Below are 13,385 nucleotides of genomic sequence, written 5' to 3'. Positions count from 1 at the left end.
TTTGTAATTTCTATAACAATGATGATGTCTGTAGCAAATGAAAGGAGAGATATATCATGCTCAAGGGTTAGATGAGTCCCTAGAATTAAGATGTAAATTCTCCCTAAATTAGAGTTTCAATACAATCTCAATCAAAATCCTTCTAGACTTTTTTACAAAGAGAAATTGCTAATATGCTTCTAAGATTCATATAAAAAAACAAAGGACCTAAAATATCCAGTAAATCTTGAAATAAGAACAAAGTCACTGAAAAACATGCACTTCCTAAATTCAAAACTCACTATAAAGTTATCAGAACAGTATTGTGTTGCCATAATAATAGACGAAGGTCAACGAAACAGAATAGTGAGGCCAGAAATAGACTTGCACTTCTATGAGCAATTGATTTTTGACAAGGGCACCAAAATATTTCGAGGAAGGATGGAAAATGTTTTGAACAAATGCTTTTGGAACAACTTGATATCCACACTGGGAAAAAAAGAATCTCAATCCCTACCTCACACAGTACACAGCAATTAGCAGGAGAGTAGTGATGGAACCAAATATAAAAACTAACATTAGATAGCTTTTAGAGAAAAAGTGAGGGTTTCTTTGCAACCTAGAGTAGGTCAAGAGTTTTTAGACAGGACACAGAAAATAATCACCATGGAAGAAAAAAATGACGGACTTCCCTGGTGGCACAGTGGATAAGAATATGCCTACCAACGTAGGGGACACAGGTGTGTGGAGTCTGCCCTGGTCTGGGCAGACTCCACACGCCTTGGAGCAGCTAAGCCCATGGACCACCATCACCGAAGCCAGGGCACTGCAGTGAAGAGCAGGCCCCACTTGCCACAAGTAGAGAAAGCCTGTGCAAACCAATAAAGACCCAGAGCAGCCAACAATGAATAAATTTTTTTAAAAAAATAAAAACTGAGAAATTAGCCTTTCTCAAAATTAAAAATGCCTCCTCATCAAAAGATACCCTTAACAAAATTAAATGCAGGCCACCAACCAGGAGAAAGCATCCATGAAACATATGTCTGATTAAGGACTCAGATTTAGGCTGTATCATAAACGTCTATAACTCAGTAATGAAAAGATGAGCACACGATACAAAATGGTCAAAAGATTTTAAGAGACCCTTTACAAAGGAAGCCAATAAGCAGATGTAAAAGTGTTGAGCATTTTATTAGTCATCAGGTAAAGGTAAATTAAAACTTCAATGAGACACACAACACACCCCCTCAAATCCTGTTAGACAGGCTAACACAGAGAGACTGTCAACATCAAATATTGATGAGTATGTAGGTCAACCAAATGTCTCATGCATGGTTTGTGGGGATGTAAAGTGTTATTAAAAAGCTACTTTAGAGAAACTTTTGACAACTTTTTAGCCAGTTAATTGGTATACCTATCCTTTGCCCCCATAAGTCCGCTCCTAGCTGTTTATCTCAGAGAAATGAAAACATGTGTTCACAAAAAATTTTCACGTAATTGTTCACTGCAGTTCCATTAATAATGACAAAAACTAGGAAGGATACCACAGGAGGATGGAGGCACAGGAGCGAAATATCCACGCAACTGAAGACTACAGGGAAATAAAAGGAATGAGCTGGTCACACTTGTAATGACATAACAGAATCGCACCAAAGTCATGCAGATAAAAAGAATTCAGACACCAGAGGGTGTACACTGCGTGGTCACACTTACATGAATTTCTAGAACAGGTGAAACAAGTCTACAGTGAAAAAATCAGGATGATGGTTGCGTGCTGGGAGTTGGGGGTATTAACTGGGAAGAGGCATTACAGATCGTTCTAGTAAGATGGACACGTTTTATTGGGTTGGCCAAAAAGTTCGTTCTAGTTTTTTGGACCCTGGTATGGAAAAACTTGAACAAACTTTTTGGCCAACCCAATATATTATAATAGGAAGGTGGGTTTGATGGGGTTCAGGACATACTAACCCAAAATATTGCACCTTGACATATTGAATATTTTAAGGTGGAAGGGAGACATTTTTATCTCCAGAGATTGGGAATTTGGGTCCAAGAAAACTGTACAAACAAACCTTTTAAAATAACCCTTATCTCCTTAGTTGCTTCTTCAACAATTAGTACCCTAGCCCAAAACCCTTTGTCCTGTAAATGCTTCATAGATATATAGTCCTTTGTCTAAAAAGTATAAAATCTTCCTGCTCTGCTTACTTCCTTGGGTCTTGACTTCCTTGTGAAAGCACCCACATACATGTGAAAATTCAATAAAATATATACACATTTCTCTTGTCAATTCATCTTTATCATCTTCATTTTCAGACCCAGCCAAAGACCCTAAGAAGATCGAAAATAACTTTTCTTCTTCTACAGGTTATACGAACATATTCTTTTGTCGAAATGTAGAGCAAAGTCTTGTGCATTTCAATGCATTATAATTTTTTTCTAAAAAACTAGACAAAATAAGAGGAGAGGCATTGAGTGGAAAGAGAAATAGATGAAATAAGAAAAACGAGATGTTGATAATTGTTGAAGGTGCATGATGGGTGCACAGCGGGATTTATTGCACTAGTCTATTTGTATATACTTGTCATTTCTTGTAATAAAAAGTGAAAGGAAAAAAAACGTATCTGGCCTCATACAATTTGACTCAAGGTCTTGCAGGAAATGATCAGAGAAGTGTCTTCCCTGAATGAAGACACGGTGCTGCCAGCGCTGGTGTTCGCCTTGGCCTCTTGGCTGTCTGCTCCTGCAAGAACTGTTCTATCCAGAGGCATCTTGCCAAGAACTGTCTGAAAATGGCACGCCCCTGAGCTTTGCTGTCATGCGAGGAGTCAAGATTCGCCAGTGCTAGGGATGTGAGAGGCTCTGACAGTTTCCAGGCTCTTCTTGACAGTTTTGAAGTGATACTTCCTCAAGGTGACCTGGCTTTAGCCAAGTCGTATGTCTCCATCCTTGACCCCGAAGCAGCCGGGGCGGGAGCTGGCTGCTGGGTCTCGGCTGCAATGCTAAGACATGGGGCATTTTCTTTGCTCTGTAGTCCCTGCTCTCAAGAGCTCAGATGTGAGGCAATTAGGCTAGCAGCAGTTTCTTCCTTTTCTGAGACATGAGGTTATACTTTGTTTTTCTCAGTCGGATTCTTCTCTCGCACCATGTGCTGCAGATGTCAAATTCGGTTCACCAAGAGTCACTGTTGGGAGGTTATCTCACTCCCTCCCCGTAACAGAGGGACTCCCAAACAAACCATCTCAGGAGTCCCACGACTCCTGCAAGGGGATGGAGACAGTGCAGCTCAGCAAAGGGAATAAAACCTTTCCCGGCTATAGATTTCATTTGTGAAATTCAAATCTATGCAGAGTGAGGATGAGGTTGCAATAAACCCCTTCAGGAGTGAGATGAGGATAGTAAGTCAACTAAACAAAGACAGACTTGGAGTACTGATGAGAAATGTTCCTTATAGAAGCCCACAAAATTGATCAAATACCAAGTCTTCAGGGATGCTGGGAGCCAGATGTGAGGGGTTATCTTCTTCCTTTCCATCCTGCCCCTCCCCACCACCAATTCCCACCACCAACTGGATTCAGTACGCTGAGCTTTCTTGTCTCTGCCTTAATTTGCATCAAGATGAAATTAAAACATTTCAATATATGCATTTCCCTTGGGGAAGGTGCTCAATTTTTTGTTAACTTGAAACATAGAGGGGGGGAAAGCAACCACTTTAAAATATTTGTATAAATTAAGAACAGAAAATTCACATCTCCAGTAACATCCAGGTCCCCGTCCCAGTAAATAACCACTGAAAACGATTTAGTACATTGACCTTCTGAGGCACCCCCCCCACCCACTTGCACACTCTTTGGATCATCATGGGGCAAATAAAGAGAACTGCCCCCTGGGAAGAAAGTTGGTGTACAGTAAACCCTTCTGTAAGGCTCCCCTAAGCTTCACAGAAGATATTTTTTTAAACTTTGTATTTTGTATTGGAGTACAGCTGATTAATGGGGCTTCCCAGGTGGCTCAGAGGACAAAGAATCCAGAGGTACAGGAGCCACGGGTTTGATCCCTAGGTTGGGAAGATCCCCTAAAGGAGGGCATGGCAACTCACTCCAGTATTCTTGCCTGGAGAATCCCACCAACAGAGGAGCCTGGAGGCCTCAGTCCATAGGGTTGCAGAGAGGCGGACACAACTGAAGCGACTGAGAACACACGCGCAGAGCTGATTACCAATGTTGTGGCAGTTGCGGGTGGACAGCAAAGGGGCTCAGCCATACATATGCACCTATGCATTCTCCCCCAGACTCCTCTTCCATCAACCTGCCACATAACATGGAGCAGAGTTCCCTGTGCTGTACAGGAGGTCCTTGTTGCTTGTCCATTTTAAATAGAGCAGACATAATTTCCCAACTACTCCTTTCCTCTTACCTTCCCGCCCCAGCAACCGTAAGTCCGTTCTCTAAGTCCCCACAACGGTTATTTTAATCACAGGGTGCAGTAGCCTGGGTGGAGGGTAGCTGTATAATCAGTGGTTTATCTGTAGCTCCAAAGATGGTGAGTTTATCCTGCCTGAATTGAAAAGAGGATTCATACCCACAGCATCAGATCAGGAAGCAGGAGGAGGCTGGCAGGGTGAGCAGCCACTAAGCAGACAGCCCTTTATTGTGGCAAACTGCTCCTTAAGTTTCTGCGACAGAGCAATACAGACTCCCCAGCCACCACATTTTCTTGGGCCGTTCTAGAAGGCAAATTTGCTCCAGTCAGGAAGTATCGCTGGAAGGCTTCATCACAAACTCCACGCATAAGGTGACCCTGAAAAATATCAGATAAAAACTAACAGGCTGCTCTGGCTCGCACATAAACCGGAGGAAACTGGACAGATGTGGACGTGTGGCTGCCCAAACACACAGCCCCAAGGAACAGAGCGGCCACCAGGACTGGGTTGGGAGGATAGAGCCAGGGGCGATCTGCTAGATATTCACCTCTCTGGATGAGCCACTGGGGCCCCCAGAGAACCTTGCTCCATTGCTACATACATCTCGAACTCCTGGCTAGAGGCTTGGCAGAGTTCAGGGAATTCTGAGCTTAGCAGTTAGATGGAACTTTGGAAGTTCCCTAGGAAAAAGGCCTGGGAAGGTCAGAGGACTTGTCTGAGGTTACAGAGCCAGCCAGTGGCTGAACTGTCCTTGAACCCAGGTCTCTTGTCCTCCAGCCCAACGTCTGTGCTGAACCCAGTAGGCTTAAGAAGCTCGAGAGGAAGAGGACAGAGGAGCTGGATGAGGCCAGGCAACTGTGCATTCTAGGAATGCCCCCTTTGGAGATGAAATCTGACTTCCAGCAGAACTCTGAGGAACCTTCTCGTTGCAGGGGAACAGTCCCTGTGCATTTTAACCTTCTGCTCCCAGAGGCAGCCAGCCATGTGTCAGAAAGCCTCTGCAGCCCAAGACCTGTAGGGGGCACTGTTGGTTTTGTGGATGCTTTGGTGGGTAGAGGTGTGGCGCTGCAAAGGCCCTGGCCAGTGGCAGCCAGGCAACTGAGTGGCCTGTTGGAGGGACTTGTCTTCTAACTGCAAAGCGCGGTTTCTTCTTAGCCTTCATCTTTGCCATCATCAAGGTGGCTTAGTCACTAAGTGGTGTCCGACTCTTGCGATCCCATGGACTAGAGCCCGCCAGGCTCCTCTGTCCGTGGGATTTCTCAGGCCAGAATACTGGAGTGGGTTGCCATTTCCTTCTCCAGGGGATCTTCCTGACCCAGGGATAGAACCCATGTCTCCTGCATTGGAGGCGGAGTCTTTACCCACTGAGTCACCAATTGTTATTAAGCATCTGCTACGTGCAGGACATGATGCCAAGCATTTTACATGGTTCCTGTGGTTTGGTCCTCATGGTGGCCTGTGAGGTCAGTGTTGACATCACTCCATTTTACAGATCAGAAAACAGAAAATGAGGAGGTTGCACTCTCCAGGACCCCTCCCAGGGCACTGGAACACTCTGTACTGCTTTGTTGGTTTGGTTTAATTTAGCTGATCTGGTTTAATTAGAGGAAACAGGGCTGAGCCTGTGTCCCCTTTAAGGGCACATCCAGGTGAGTAAAGCATCCTAGTATACTGCATTGACAGACAAGCCTAGAGACTTCTGGCAATTTCTAGGGGGTTCTAGATCTTTATGGAAAATGCATTTTTCTCCCTCCCTTCACTTCTGGAAACAAGAGTATGAGGAGCCAGGGTGTGGCAGCCAAGGCTGTCGTGTGAAAGCTGATTCCAAATCTGCCCCAACTGAGGGCCATCCCTGGGCTCCCTGTTCCCCTTCTTCTGGAAACATGGAGTGGGGGTTCTTTTAGCATTTCTCTGCCCTGTGAGTGGGGCTCCTAGAAAGACAATCAAACATTTCTCTAGGGCCTGAAAGAAACCACACTTGGCCACTTTCCCATAAAGGAGAAATTGTAGCTAAGGGAGACTCCCCGTCTCCCATGTGCTCCAAGAAGCATCTGCAGATGGAGCCGCCCTCGCCAGGGCCCCTGCACACCTTCCAAGGCGGGGAGACCCAGCCCCTGCGGCAGCTTCAAGGAAGACACAATGGAAACAGCCCAGTCACTGCTCTGCAGGAGCCATGGGCTAACGGGGTGGTGGTGCTGTGCGTGAGTATTCACACATATTCCTTCATCCATGAGAGTGAAATGGCTAAAACCATACAGGAATATTGCTCAAGCTGAGTTCATTACCTACCATAAAAATGCTCAATAAAGAAGGAGATTGGAGCGGAGTGGAAATATTCCAGAAAGTGTCTTAGAAGTGAGTTTAAAGCCAGATTTTAAAGGTCACTTCCATCCGTCCATCCACCCAATCATTCTGACTGATGCCTTCACCATAGCCACACCTGTGCTAAACAAGTCCCAGGGGAAAGTGATGCTCATTGATTCATTGGTTTATTTATTCACCCACAACCCGAAGTCGAGGGTTTGCTTGTGCCCGGCATTAGAGAGAGCCTGCAGGATGCAGGGAGATCTTCCTGGGTAGGGGATTTTGTCAACAAAGTCTCCGGGATGGGAGGTATGTGGAATACAGGCAGACAGTTAAGGATGCTGGCATTCTTTCTCTACTCTCCTTGTTTAGAGAAACAGTGGTTTTAACAAGGGCTGCAAAACAGTAGCTGCGAGGCATTCTTGGGTGAGTCACGGCCACTCGTTTAATAAATAGGAAGAACCTATTGTGTGTCTTGCACTGTGTCAGGTGAGCTGGAAAGTGAGGGAGGAGACAGACAGCACGTGTCCTCCTTCCCTCTGGACCCCTCCAGCTTGTTGATGCCCCAGCTCAGGGGCTGCCTGCTGACCTGAGCGACTTGACCTCCTCCGTGGCAGCAGCACCTGTGGCCACTGGCACGCGCGCCAGAACCAGAGTGTGTGTGTGTGGGTGGGTGTGAGTGTGAGTGTGACTGGGCCTGTGTATTTCCATGTGTGTGTGTCTGGGTGTGTCTCTGTTAGCGTGTCTCGGTATGTCTGAGTGTGTGAATGAGTGTGAGTGTGTCTGTGTTGGTGTGAGTGTCTGTGTCCATGTGTATATGTATGTGCAAGTATCTAAGTGTGTGAATGAGTGTGTATCTGCATGTGCCTGTGAGAATGTTCGTGAGTGTGCATGAGTACGTATGAGTGTATTTTTGTGTGTGAGTGTGTTAGTGTGTCTCTGTGGTATTGTGTAAACGTGGGTGTGAATGAGTATGTGTGTGTCTGTGTTCATGCGTAGACGGTATGTGTGAGTGGGTAAGTGTGAGCGCGTAAGTGTGAGTATGTCCACCCGTGAGTGCACGGACGTGGGAGAAGACTGTATCGGGAAGGAAAGCGTGAACGTGGGCTTCCCCGAGGATGAAAGGCGGCTGGGCGGGGCAGACAGGCTGTAAGCGGGGCGCGGGGGTGTCTGCGGGACGGACGGGGGGAGGAGGCACAGGAAGAAAGGGAGGACGTTAATCGGAAGGGGACCCCCGACGGGACTGGGGGCGGGAGCTTTCTGGCCGGCCCGGTGGGGGCCAGGAGACCGGCAGGCGGTGCAGTCCACGGCGGAAACGGGTGAGACCGGCGGCTGGCCTGGGTCTCCGGGGACTGGTCCAGGAGGCCCCGGGGAAGCCGAGGGGAGGTGGACCCAGCCCCGGGTCGGCTCCACGCGGAGGTCGTCGGGCTTTCGTCCACCCAGGGCAGAGCAGCAGGACCAAGTCGGGGCAGAGGCCCGCTCAGGCCACCGTCAGGGGCCCCGAGGGTGTTTCCTGAGCCGGGGGCTTGCGGAGCCTCGAGCAGGCAGGCCCGGGCTGCTGACCCCTGGGTCAGGGCGTGTCTGGAAGGGACCCAGAGGGTGGCTTTGTCTGAGCCCCGCTCCACCCCACAGCCGGGCTGGATGGCAGCCCCCGCAGCCCCCCGGACCGCACGCATCCGCGTCCGCCAGCCTTTTTCCTTTTCTACGTACAGATTATTCATCAGGTTAAGAGGGACTTCTCATAGCGCTTTGTTTTCTTTAAAAAAGAGCTAACATAAAGCCCAGTGGGTTTGTCAGTCGCCTTCCCTTTCCTCCGCTGTTTGTTTTCTCAGCTCACCCCTCCCGGCCCCCACCCGCAGCTGCTCCCAGTGCTGTAATCCTGGGCTCTGGCATCAGAGCCGTTGCCATGGGGACCTCACCGATTCAACATCGTGATGACGGTTCGGTGGGGATGAACGCGAGAAGAGAGGGGAGGCGAGAGGGAGGGGGCGGAAGCCTCCGGTTCTCCGAAGGGGCGGTGGGGGGCGGTGGCGAGGAGGAAGTGGCAAGGGGGTGTATTAGTTTCCCACGGATGCTGTAACAAATGGTCGCAAACTGGGTATAGCTTGAAACGACATATGAGGATTCTCTGATGGTTCTAGAGGCCTGCCGTCCAAAATGAAGGACGAGCTGCTCTGGTTCCTCCTGGAGGCTGAAGAGCGTCTGTACCCGACCTCTCTCCCGGCTTCCGGTGTCACCAGCGATCCTAGACTCCTGGATGCTCTCCCCAGTCTCTGCCTCCATCCTCACATGGCCTCCTCCCCGCGTCAGGGTGTCTGCTCCCTCTCTCTCTCTTAAGAGAGAGATAGGGCTCACCCTAAATCCTGGATGACCTCATCTCTAATTACATGGGCCAAGGCCTTTTTCACCTTCAGAGGTTCCAGGGGATTGTAACTTGGATGTGTCTTTTTGAAGGTCCCTATTCAACCCACTGCAAAGGGGGGAAGCCCATACAGGAATGCACTCTGCTACCTCAGATTTGACATGCCAGCTTTGAACATTAGGATAGGTGCTGGAAATTTGCCTCTTTATACCACTCCAGTATCTTTGCCTGGACAGAAGAGGCTGGCGGGCTACAGTACATGGAGTCACAAAGAGTTGGACACGACTCAAGCAACTTAGCATGCACAGAGCCGCAGATCAACCTGTTTCTGTGTGTGTGTGTGTGTGTGTGTGTGTCTTGGCCATGCCTGGGGTAGTTGAGAGCACAAACCCTGCAACCAGACTGAGCGGCTTGGCACCTTGGCTCTGCATTTCTAGCTATGAGAGTCCAGGGTTGAAGTGAACCTTTCCATGCCTCAGTTTTCCCAGCTGTAACCTGGGCGTGATAGTTCCTTCTTCATAAGGCTGATGGGAGCAACACAGAGCTCAGTGGCCAGGAAGTCCTTAGGACAGCGCTCACACACTCCTAATGTGGCATAGGCACTGGGATACATCAGTGAACAAAGTTGGTACATATCCCTGTCCCCAGGGAGCTGACGTTCCAGAAAAGGAGGAAGGTGAACCATAAATTTGTTGTTGTTTAGTTGCTCAGCCATGTCCGACTCTTTGCGACCCCATGGGCTGTAGCCCACAAGGCCCCTTTTTCATGGGATTTCCCAGGGAAGAATACAGGAGTCGGTTGCCATTTCCTTCTCCAGGAGATATTCCCGACCCAGGGATCGAACCCAGGTCTCCTGCACTGGAGGTGGATTCTTTACCATTGAACCACCAGGGAAGCCTGAAATGTAAATAGTAGATAAATAAATAAGGAAGTGATATAGTACATTGGCAGAGAAGGCAATGGCACCCCACTCCAGTACTCTTGCCTGGAAAATCCCATGGACGGAGGAGCCTGGTAGGCTGCAGTCCATGGGGTCGCTGAGAGTTGGACACGACTGAGCGACTTCACTTTCACTTTTCACTTTCATGCATTGGAAAAGGAAATGGCAACCCACTCCAGTGTTCTTGCCTGGAGTGGCAAGAATCCCAGGGACGGGGCAGCCTGGTGGGCTTCCGTCTATGGGGTCGCACAGAGTCGGACACGACTAAAGCGACTTAGCAGCAGCAGCAGCAGAGTACATTGGAAGGTGATAAATGCCACAGAAAGGAGGAAAGTAACCAGAAAAGGGGGATGAGGCGTGTCTAGAGGGAGGTCAAGTGGGTCAGGACTTAGAAGAATGGCCAGAGAGTCTGTGAGTTTCCTATGTCTCACCAGAGCATCGATCCAGTGGATTCTTAAAGAGGTAGCACCCCCCAGGCCCCTGTGAGCAACAAGCCTTTCCTCTGATGGGGGAAACTATTGACTGTAGCTGCCCCCCAGGCCTCAGGTGATCCTAGGAACTCTGAAGTGCAGATGGCCCCTTTAAAGTGTCCAGAATGGCAGCGTGGATGCTGGGCTTTTGCACCCCTGGGGAGGGGGTACAGCCTTGGGTGTCAGCTGCCAATACTCCCAGCAACTTCGGGGAGGGGAGGTGTGTTGGCCCCAGAAAGGTCTGGGCCACACCCACCCCAAGTGAGGAGATCAGCTGAGTGGGATGATTCGTGTGAAATCCTTGGCAAATTGCCAGGCCCGTGAACGATGCTAAATAAATGGCGATTGGTAGCATTCTGAAAGGTGGTAGCCCCTCACCTTGGAAACTCTTTCTTTCCTTGGCGTCCAGGACCTCACAGGCTGCGTTTCCCTCCTGCTTCCCTGGTGCCATCGCGGGCCCCTCCGCCTCCCCTGACGTTTAAGTGCAGGTGTGTCTCGGGTCTGAGTCCTCGGACTGCTCTTCTCCACCAATTATGCACCCTCTCATCCATTCTCTGTCCCTTAAATACCATTTATAAGCTGAAGACTCTTAAAATTTTATCTCCAGCTTGGACCTCGTGTTGAACTCCAGACTCATATATCCAGCTGCCTACTCGATAGCTCTACTTACACGTCTAATTGGCTGTGGCAGCCGTGGGAACGCTCCACTCACACCATTAATGGGAACAGGGTAACTGACATCCCCGGACTGGCCTCACAGGATGCCGAGTCTATGCATCTGTGGGCTTCCCCCAGCTTGTGACCAAGCATGGGCTGGGGTGGGGTAAGCCAGAGAGAAGGGGGTACAGGACAGATCCACCCCTCTGGCATGTGGACACCCCTGATGGCAGGTTTTGGTTCGAGCACTCCCCAGGGACCTGGCTGAGCCCTTCTTAGAAATGTGCTGTGTCTGCAGACATCCTCTTCCCCAGTCTCCCTCTCCCATCTCTCTTCATGGATGACCATACTGCATTTGGGAATCTCCTCTTCAACCCCTGCTTCCTCCCCTCCATCCTTCACAGCCATTTCCCCTGAAAGTCTCTTGCCCACCCGATCCTGTCTTGGCGTCTGCTCCTTGGAGGATCCAAGGCAACAGATTAGCATCTCAAACGTCCAATGTTCTAAACCAAATTAACCAGCTCTCTCTCCCCTCCAGAAATCTACTGCTCCACCAGACCTCCAACCTCATGTTAATAAATGCCAGCTGTCTTCTGTTGCTCATACCCCAAAGCAATGGTGGATCCTTGAGTCTCCTCTTTCTTCCATTCTCCAGCCCAGCATCAAATCCCATTGGCTCCCACTTCAGAGCCAGTCGAAGGTCAGATGAGCCTGGCTCTCCTCTGCACCAGCTCAAGCCAATGTCATCTCCCACCTGGATTGTTGTTAAACCCTGCTCTCTGGACAGCCTGCTTCAGTCTTGCTCTGTCCCTCCCTCAGGCTGTTCTTAGCACATCGCTGAGTGATGCTTTCAAGATGTCAGATCAAATCTTGGGGTCAGTGGCTCCCAGGTAACAGTCATGAGCCACATAGCCACACTCACAGGCCCTCCTGACCCTCTCTGGTCTGTCCTCCACCCTGGAAGCCGTACACCCTCTTTGCTGGTCATCTTCAGGCCAGCATCCACCTTGGGGGTCTCATCTTTCTGCTCCTTGTCAACACACTAATTCCCTCTTCTGCTTCATGAGTCTTCACCCCAGGGGCCACCTTCTCAGGCTTCCCTGACCAACCCACCCCATACGCCCTGTTCCCCTTCCTGTGCAAACACTGACATCTATTTTTGCCTCTTTAATTGGTATATTCCTGCCATTAGAACGGAAACACCATGGTGGCAGGAGTTGGGTTTCCTCTCCTCCCCACACCCAGGCCCGCCCAGTACCCAGGGCAGGGCAGACGCTCCATAAATATTTATTGAGAGAATAAAGAGCAAACTCACCAAAGGACCTGGTGCATAACAGGATTTGATAAATATTGGCTTTATAAAATTGTGTTTGCTTTTATTTCATAAAATTCAGGAGCCTGTAGAACAGAAACAAAAATAACCTATAATCCCTCTGCTTTGATACCCCCTATGGACATCTTTAAAAAGATAAAAATAATACATGCAGACAGGTAGAAAATCCTATTAGGTATCAAAAGGCATAGGATGGAAGGAAAGAGCCTTCTGCCAGCACTCTGGCACCAGCCCAGCAGTTCCACCACCCTGCCCCACCCTGATACCCGCTTCTCGGGGGCTGAGAAGGGATCGTCCAGGGGGAACAGGGGCAGGTGTGCCCGGGAAGAGGCTGGAGGCTTTGGAAGCTGTGGGAACTGGGCTACAGGTGTTTTAGCGTACACTTTGGCCCACCAGCACAGATATAAGCCAGATCCTGTGACGCTGACCTTGTATGGTATCATTCCTCTGCTGAGTGTTCTCTGAAGCTTCCGGAGCATGTTGGAGAAAGTCCACACTCTTCTTTGGGTCTCTAGGACTCTGTGAGGTCTAACTCTCCAACCCCTGCCTCCCTATCCCTTGCCACATCCCAGCCACACCTTCCCATGGCCTTCCCTGCCCCAGGGCCTTGGTATGTGCCGTGCTGTTCTCTCTGGAAAGCTTTCTTTCCCCTCATCATGTGGCTGGCTCCCACTCAGCCTTCTGGTCTCAGCTGACATCAGCAGTTCTCACATTTCAAGAAGCATCAGACTCTCCTGGAGAGCTGATGGAAACTTAGGTAGCAGGACCTCATCGTCAGAGTTTCTGATTCAGTAGTTCTGGGACGACCTGAGAATGTTGAGTTCTAACAAGTTCCCTGATGCTGCTCTGTTGCTGAGGGGACCCTACTTTGAGAACCACTGGGTTAAGTGATGCTACTCTAAGATGCTGGCTTTACA

At 49.3% G+C, this 13,385-nt stretch overlaps 1 long non-coding RNA gene across 1 annotated transcript; it reads left to right on the top strand.

Annotated features, from left to right (window-relative positions):
• The first annotated feature begins 6,926 nt into the window (after positions 1-6,926).
• On the top strand, positions 6,927-12,003 carry LOC123332369. The gene is made up of 3 exons (XR_006549160.2): positions 6,927-7,015; positions 10,888-10,966; positions 11,674-12,003. It is a non-coding gene; the product is annotated as an uncharacterized LOC123332369 (long non-coding RNA).
• Positions 12,004-13,385: the final 1,382 nt, after the last annotated feature.

The sequence above is a fragment of the Bubalus bubalis genome, chromosome 3 (genome assembly GCF_019923935.1).
Source record: "Bubalus bubalis isolate 160015118507 breed Murrah chromosome 3, NDDB_SH_1, whole genome shotgun sequence".
Lineage (NCBI taxonomy): Eukaryota > Metazoa > Chordata > Mammalia > Artiodactyla > Bovidae > Bubalus > Bubalus bubalis.
The sequence above is the reverse complement of the archived record's forward strand: the minus strand, read 5'-3'. Positions and strand labels throughout refer to the sequence as shown.